This window comes from Macrosteles quadrilineatus, unplaced genomic scaffold (genome assembly GCF_028750875.1).
Source record: "Macrosteles quadrilineatus isolate MER2022 unplaced genomic scaffold, UCM_ALF_1.0 Scaffold_4__1_contigs__length_99947679, whole genome shotgun sequence".
NCBI classification, from domain to species: Eukaryota; Metazoa; Arthropoda; class Insecta; order Hemiptera; family Cicadellidae; genus Macrosteles; species Macrosteles quadrilineatus.
Window position 1 is genome coordinate 70,184,576 of NW_026542597.1, and position 7,633 is coordinate 70,192,208.

The window sequence follows — 7,633 nt, forward strand, 5'->3', positions numbered from 1 at the left end:
GGTGTAATTTTTTTACGTTATCGTCTGCACTTCAGTTTATTGAAATTAACTGTTTATACCAATCTGTACGATAAAATCCCAAATATTTATACCATGACGAATTCGAGTAAAAAACATATTGCAAATCCTTAATAAGTTCATTTTTTGTAAATAAGAAAATCTAAACACGAATGTCATTTGCCTACTGGATCTGATGGTTAATAGAGTGTCCAATCGAAATCGATCATCACTTTCCATATTTTATATGCATTTACCATCTTGTGAGTAAACAGTATAAGTGTAAATATATTATTACAAGTATTTTTGTACTTTCATGTACTTTAATAACACGTAGGCTACGATGCCGATCAACAAGTTAAACAATAAAAAAAATAATAACGTACAGTGTTTTATAGTTTACTGTTTTTTGTTTTGTCTAGGAAATTCCTTTTAGAATCAATTTAGCCATAAAATATTGTCAAATATAAAAGGTAAGGGAATAAATAATGGTATTAAGGTATGTAAGGTTTGTCAAATTGACAGTAGATATTGGTTGGGGTCCGATGATCATTCTGCCCATTTGTTAAGCCCCTGTTTGTGATAAAAGAACGTCGGTGGATACGCGGCATTGCCAGAGATATTTCATATATTATTCCTTTGTGTATTGCCTGGAAATATCTAACTTTCAGCCCTGGGATATCTAAATTTGGAAGGCTATTTTTGCCGTAAATAAACTGAATGTTATATTTTTGGATTTTAAAATATTTTAGTTAAATTGTTTTAAAACACAATTATATCGAAGTCAATGGTAACCAATGAAAGTATTATATTTGAAAACACAATTCTTAAAATTCCAAAAAGTAGATATTCTAAAAACAGCCTTATGGAACGTAAAATATTTGTTGAATGCTCTCTTATAAATAAAATCCCCTATTTTTAGAACGTGTTTGGGCTTTCGAAATATTAGAGATACAATTTTCCATCTTCCCCATAGAAATGAGGTAAAGTATTTTATGGTTTTGTGATTTAAAAATTTATATTATTTTAAATAATTAAATAAACACAAATTTTAAAACATATTTATGAAGTTGTGACATTGTTGTAGATGTCACCTGTTTATGACAATTACAGCCTTTTTTCGAACAAGCCATAAGACGAGACTCTCAAGTTTGCTGCGGTTAAAGTTTTTTTTTCACTTTTAATTTGTGTACAACGATGGTTAATGAAGATACGGGAAAATGATCCAACATGATGATATACGTGAAGATACACGTATAAGATGTACAGTTTACAGTAAGTTACGTTACACTTATGTTTGCGATCTCGGTATTATTCCAGGTGGCACTAGCGTCAATGACGATGACGTCACTGCTGTCCCGGTGCATTATGGGTAGTGAAGCTCCCATCAGCTGACCACAATGACCGGAAGTGGTCACATTAGTTGATCGGGGTAAGTGGTCAGTGAACACGGCATTAAATAATAACGCTTCGATGGTCGTTGAAATAACCACATTCATTATGCACACGAAGATACCGGTAGTGTATACATGTATGACCGAGCTTTGCAAAAAAGCATGATCATTAACATAAATAAAGTACACACATAAAGTATACATACATAAGGATACATAAAGTATACTATAGATATTATCAGACTAATAAAACAATACATACTATAATACTTCTCAGGAGTTAAGAGGAATGGTTTCCTTAGGGAAATCATACTTAGTATCATCACTCATTATATAGTATTTTGCAGATTCTACAAGCAACCGTCTCAATAAATAAAGTATAGACCTATATAAAATTCCTCATTTAGATAAAACTAGTGGCTTGTAGGGGCATTAGCCCCTATTATATAGTTTTGCTAGAATTTTTTCAGAGATTAGACCTTCTTTAGCCTTGATTGGTTATTGATAAATGTACGATGATGTTAGGAAACAGAAGATAAGTTACAAATTAGCAACCTGTCACACATCTTTATTGTCATGATTGTTTGATGAAATAAGTTGACGTGGAAAACTGAGTGTTGATTTAGGTTATTTATGTTTTCGCTGTTGTTGTTTAGTTGGTAAGTTATGTTCGGTGTTTCGGAAGGTTGGTAAGATTTTGAAACGTGAGGCTTGGGCAGTTGAAAAACAATAGTATTATTAAAATATCAGTGTAGTTCAATGTTAAATTATTTAAGGTTCAGGTGTTCGAAAAACTCGCAAACTGGATCGCTAACAACAAATGACACTGTAAATCAGATTTAGTTTACAGGCGATGCAAGTAAATGCAATTTTCACTGTTGAGTGGATTTCGATTTTTCGCGATAATTGTTTAAAAGGAACAAAATGAGAGCGGATATAGAATTTCGGATCTGATCGGTTTTGCCGAATCAGTGGAAGCTGTGAACACTCCCCAGAAGATCCGATTAACCGAGATTTCGTCACCCTCTGTCTCGGCTGTTCTTTTTCCGTTTTGACGATTTTTGACAGAGATTTAAAGATATACAAGATTTTTGGTAAAATAACCTATGGAAACCGACCGCAAAGACGTGTACCATGTAATTGCTGAAAATGTATTGTTTTAGCGAATTTCCCTATAGGGAAGTAGCTATTACCGTAGGTGGCATGGTAAGACCTAGGCCCGGGACCGATTTACTTACTTATATGTGTCCGTGAACACGATAACTTGAGTAATTTTTGTCCGATTTTGATGAAATTTTGATTGAAGGTGTAAGGCGCGATAAACTTGAATGATTTCGCGAACACCAGCATGATCCGACTATGGGAACGGGGGTTTATGGGGAGTTTTATGGGGTAAAAATAGGTTTTTCCAATTTTTGACCCTAAAAACACAACATTTCACAATTACTTTCCAAAACCATTATGTAGAGCTTAAAGAAACAAATAATTTAGTATATTGAAGCGGTATTATGCGCCTAAGTGTTACGGAGAAAATTAAAAAAAAATGTAATTTTAAAATTCCCATGTTATTCTTATGGAGAATAAGTCAACTGTTGTAGTTTGCTTATTTATTAACATATTTTGATCAAATTTGGAAAATAAATTAATTTTTTACTAAACTATTAACATTTTACAACAAAAAACACCTTTTTACCCTCCCTGTTGCAGCAAACCTAAGTACTCGTTAAACTAATTCTATTTAAATAGGGAATAAATGTGATATATTTAAGGAGACATTTCAGTGTAAATCCAATGAGGCAAATGGAAATTCGCTAAGTCTGCAGGTTTGCTGTGGCGAGGGTATTTTGTATATTTACCGTCTTGTGAGTAACAGTATAAGCGTAAATATATGTTTTAAGTGTTATAAGACGTTTCTTTTATTTACTTTCCGTAAATTTTATAACACGTACAAAGCTGATCAAGAAGCTGTTTAGAGATTTAAAGAAAGAGAAAATGTACAACAAACAAATCTAAAAACTGAAAACTTTTGTATGCAATTTCTAAGCTTATAATTTTGTGAATTCGAGTTACCTTAATTTCGTACATTATTATAACTAACTTTTCATGTCATAGACCTTTGTTGCCCTGTAACCTTATAATGAGTTTTAAATAATAAATTTGACTTATTAATTTCTTAGTTAAAAAAGAAAACGGAATTTGACCACATTACACTATGTAAATGGTTTTAGTGAACGACGTCATTTTTTATTGTTAAACTGGCCAATTCAATAAAATGAATTGGCCAGTTTATAAACTTCATGATAGTTTAATTAAATGGCTACGTTACGTTTGTATATCACTTGGTATAGTAAAAGATGCCTTCCAACTTTCAAGGCTGTCACAAAATGGTTAATAACGATGCCTGATTTTTTTATTCTTTTATTTGTGTGCAATAGTATTTAGGTAAGAAAAGAAACTGTATAGTACAAATTTCTATTTTAATAATTAATTTTAGATCAACTACTAAACTATGACACTTCTATTAGGTTAAATGTATTTATAAAAATTGTGTTGTATTTTAGCAGTGTTTATAAAAATTGTGTTGTATTTTAGCAGTGTTTAAGGCCGTCGACACACGGGAAGACTGTTTTCCAACTGAAATCGGCAACTAGTTGGACAAACTAGTCGCCTACGTCCCGACCAATGTAGTTAGGTGGGACAGTGCACACGGTGCGACTGCGATGCGACAGTAGAGGGATTTTGCCGGCCCAGCGGGATTGAGCGTGATTGAGCGTGTGAGCGTGTGACGTCACACGACGCCGCCCCCGCCCCCGACGCCGCCCCACCCCCACCCCGACGCCACCCCACCCCCGGCGCCACCCCCCACCCCCGTCGCTAACCCCTACCACCATCGGGCAGGTTCAAGGTCATCCTTTGTTGTCTGGAACCACCCTTCGCATCGTGGGAGGTCTCCAAGCCAACCCTCCCTATACCATCACTCACTGTCAGCCGCAGCTGCTCCCCAACACCTGCGCTCCAAGCGGCCCCCCGCTCCTCCCTTGTATTCTTTGTTCTCCGCATAGCGCACACTTATTTACCACCAATAGGATGTTAGCTTATTTTGACCAATCAGAGAACAGTATTTCACATATTTCAAATATTTTAACCTTTTACCTGCCAGACTGTTTGAACGGCCAACCCAACCGAAAAAGTGGTAGGAATAGTGATGTAATAGACGTACACTATGAAAATAGCGTACATATGACACAAAATTGTAAGAAAAGTGTATTTTTTTCAAGTCCAATAGTTACTGTATTTTATTTTGCGGACTATGAAGACAGAAGATGCTACTCACATTTAGATAGTATTCGTTTTAAACTGAGAATAGAACAGACTGAAACATTATTACGTAAACCTATTCTGCTAAGGTTACAACATATAATAGAGTGTCAAAATGTAAACCACGAGTTATGTTTTAAAAAATTATTAAAATATTTTGTTGGCACACCTGCAGTGGCTTGCTCACCTCAACCCTAACTCATTGCACATCACGTAGCTTATTTTGACCAATCATAGAGCAGTATTTCACATATTTCAAATATTTTAACCGTTTTACCTGCCAGACTGTTTGAACGACCAACCCAACTGAGAAAGTGGTAGGAATATTGATGTAATAGACGTACACTATGAAAATAGCATACATATGACACAAAATTGTAAGAAAAGTGTATTTTTTCAAGTCCAATAGTTTAGTTTATTTTACATTGCGGACTATGAAGAGAGAAGATGCTACTCACATTTAGATAGTTTCGTTTTAAACTAAGAATAGAACAGACTGAAACATTATTACGGCTAAGGTTACAACATATAATAGAGTGTTAAATGTAAACCACGAGTTATGTGGGAGGTCTCCAAGCCAACCCTTGCTCCTCCCGCTCACTCACGATCCTCCCGCTTACTCACGCTACCCCCACCCGCCCCAACACCAACCCCCCCACACTCACACCTCGACACCCCCACCGCCCAACGCCTCACCACTATGCCCCCACCCCATTCTCCCGCCTTCGCGAAGGTTCAGGGTCATCCTTTGTTGTCTGGAACCTGCCTACGCATCGAGGGAGGTCTCCAAGCCAACCCTCACTACACACCATCACTGCCTTAGCTCACTGTCAGCTACAGCCGCTCCCCAACAACAGTGCTCCAAGCGAAAGTGTTTCGCTAATTAAATGTTGTTTAATATTCAAACCATGATACGTAAAATTAATTTTTAGCTTAATTTAAATAAAAAGTATTAAAAAAATTATTCTATAGTTTTTTTTTCAATCCATGCAACTAATGAGAAAGCAATAACAGGATTAATCATTACGATTTGGCAGGTCACCAAGAATCGATTTTACTGCCCAACAAATTTACTAATTCCACGATTAAATTGTAGATTCCTTGGGAGAGTAATTAAGGTGTGAAATACAAACATTATCGTTATTATATCACTTTTTCTTCCATTATTATTTAATGCCTACATGACCCGTAATGAGTATAAATTTATCCATTTTCCACTAATTAAACTGTCACTCTTGTTCAAGAAATTTAAGAATTTGGATTTGTGCCTATACTTAAAGTTAGTAAATAAGATAAGTTACGTTAAAAACTTCAAGTTTTTATGGTTTAATTTAAATTGTTGTCTTACTTAAGTTTTTTTTAAAGATAAGTAGGTTTGATAATACACATCTATTTTGTATAGGTATGAGTACAAAAATATATTGATTCTAGTTTTGGCTTAGACTATACTAAAAAATTTCACTAAAATTAAAAGTCGTATAATTTAGCTGATAACGTTACATAATACTATAAAACTAATATTTTTACAGAACTATTATCAGACATTTTCTCACTTGAGGAACATCAATTGTCTAGGCAATGCACATTCAGAATAATATACGGGCTTTGTTGGTTAATAGTTCATCAGTTAAAAATTAGGTTACGTAACTGAATAATTTCACCACGGAGATAATATTTGTTAAAACGAAACTATTGTCCCTGTTGAGTTTTGCTTGTCTTCAAAAAGGTGTTATTGAATGATTAATTTTTGTTAGATTTCTTGAAAAAATAGTTAGCTGTTTTGACAAAACATTTAATTGAATTAATTTCAGACAAAGATATCACCAATATTTTAGTTGTTTTTTATACGTCATAACGAAAACGTTACAAAATTAAATCTCACTTATGGACAATGTAATATAAAATATAATTTTGTTTGGTTATTTTAGGTAACATTATAAAATTATCTCTAGTTATGATACATGGATTTATTAATGTCATACCTATAGTTTTATCAACGTAGAAACAATTGAAAATTCTAAAAAACAAATAAATACGGGTAAATTGTTTGGGAGTGCAATTTTAACGTTTGTTAATCAAACCAGTATTGCAAAGTTGGTCACACATGTGTTATTTATTTTTCTCCTAAAATTAGTTGAAAAAAAAAACAATAAACAAATGTAAATGTATACCAACTCCTTTGCACTATAGTCGAAGTATTTGTATGTAATTTTGTTAAGTCCTTTTTACAATTTTCGTCTTTTACAGAAAATAGTATTCATTTATATTTAATGGGTTATATGGTTTGTCTTAGGAAAATAAAGATCAATATAACTTATATATGAAAAGCTAGATCTCCACTCTTTTCTTCGTGTTTAATTAGCTTGTTTGGACGTATATTGGATTATACTTTTACCAACTCATATTGCAATAGTAAAGTGATTGGGCATAGCTATCACATTAGTTTTAAATATTATGCCATGTTTATGTAAATACAACAATGATGGTAGGCTAATGTTGCTTAAAGGGTTATTACAGACACTTTTCATCACACATGTAAAACACTCTACCCAACGTTTCAGCATCTAAAAACTCATCTCGTACACAAATGAGAAAAAAACTTAACACATTGTAACATTGTAACTTAACATATTGTACAACTAACAATACACAAACTCCAACCTAAGTTGGAATACACTTCAGAGAACATTCAAGTATAGGCTATCCACTGTATAGCAGTCAAGTCATGATCCTAAATGCAAAATACAACAAATCAAAACACAACAAAATCTAAAATTTAATAAAAGAAAAAAATTAGATATATGGTTTCAGCTGTTAGCCTATGATAAATACATAATACAATAAAGTTAAAATAAAGTTATATAATAACTAAAAAGTGAGAAATAGTGACAAGTTCACACGCAATATCTTTCGTCAAAGTTTGG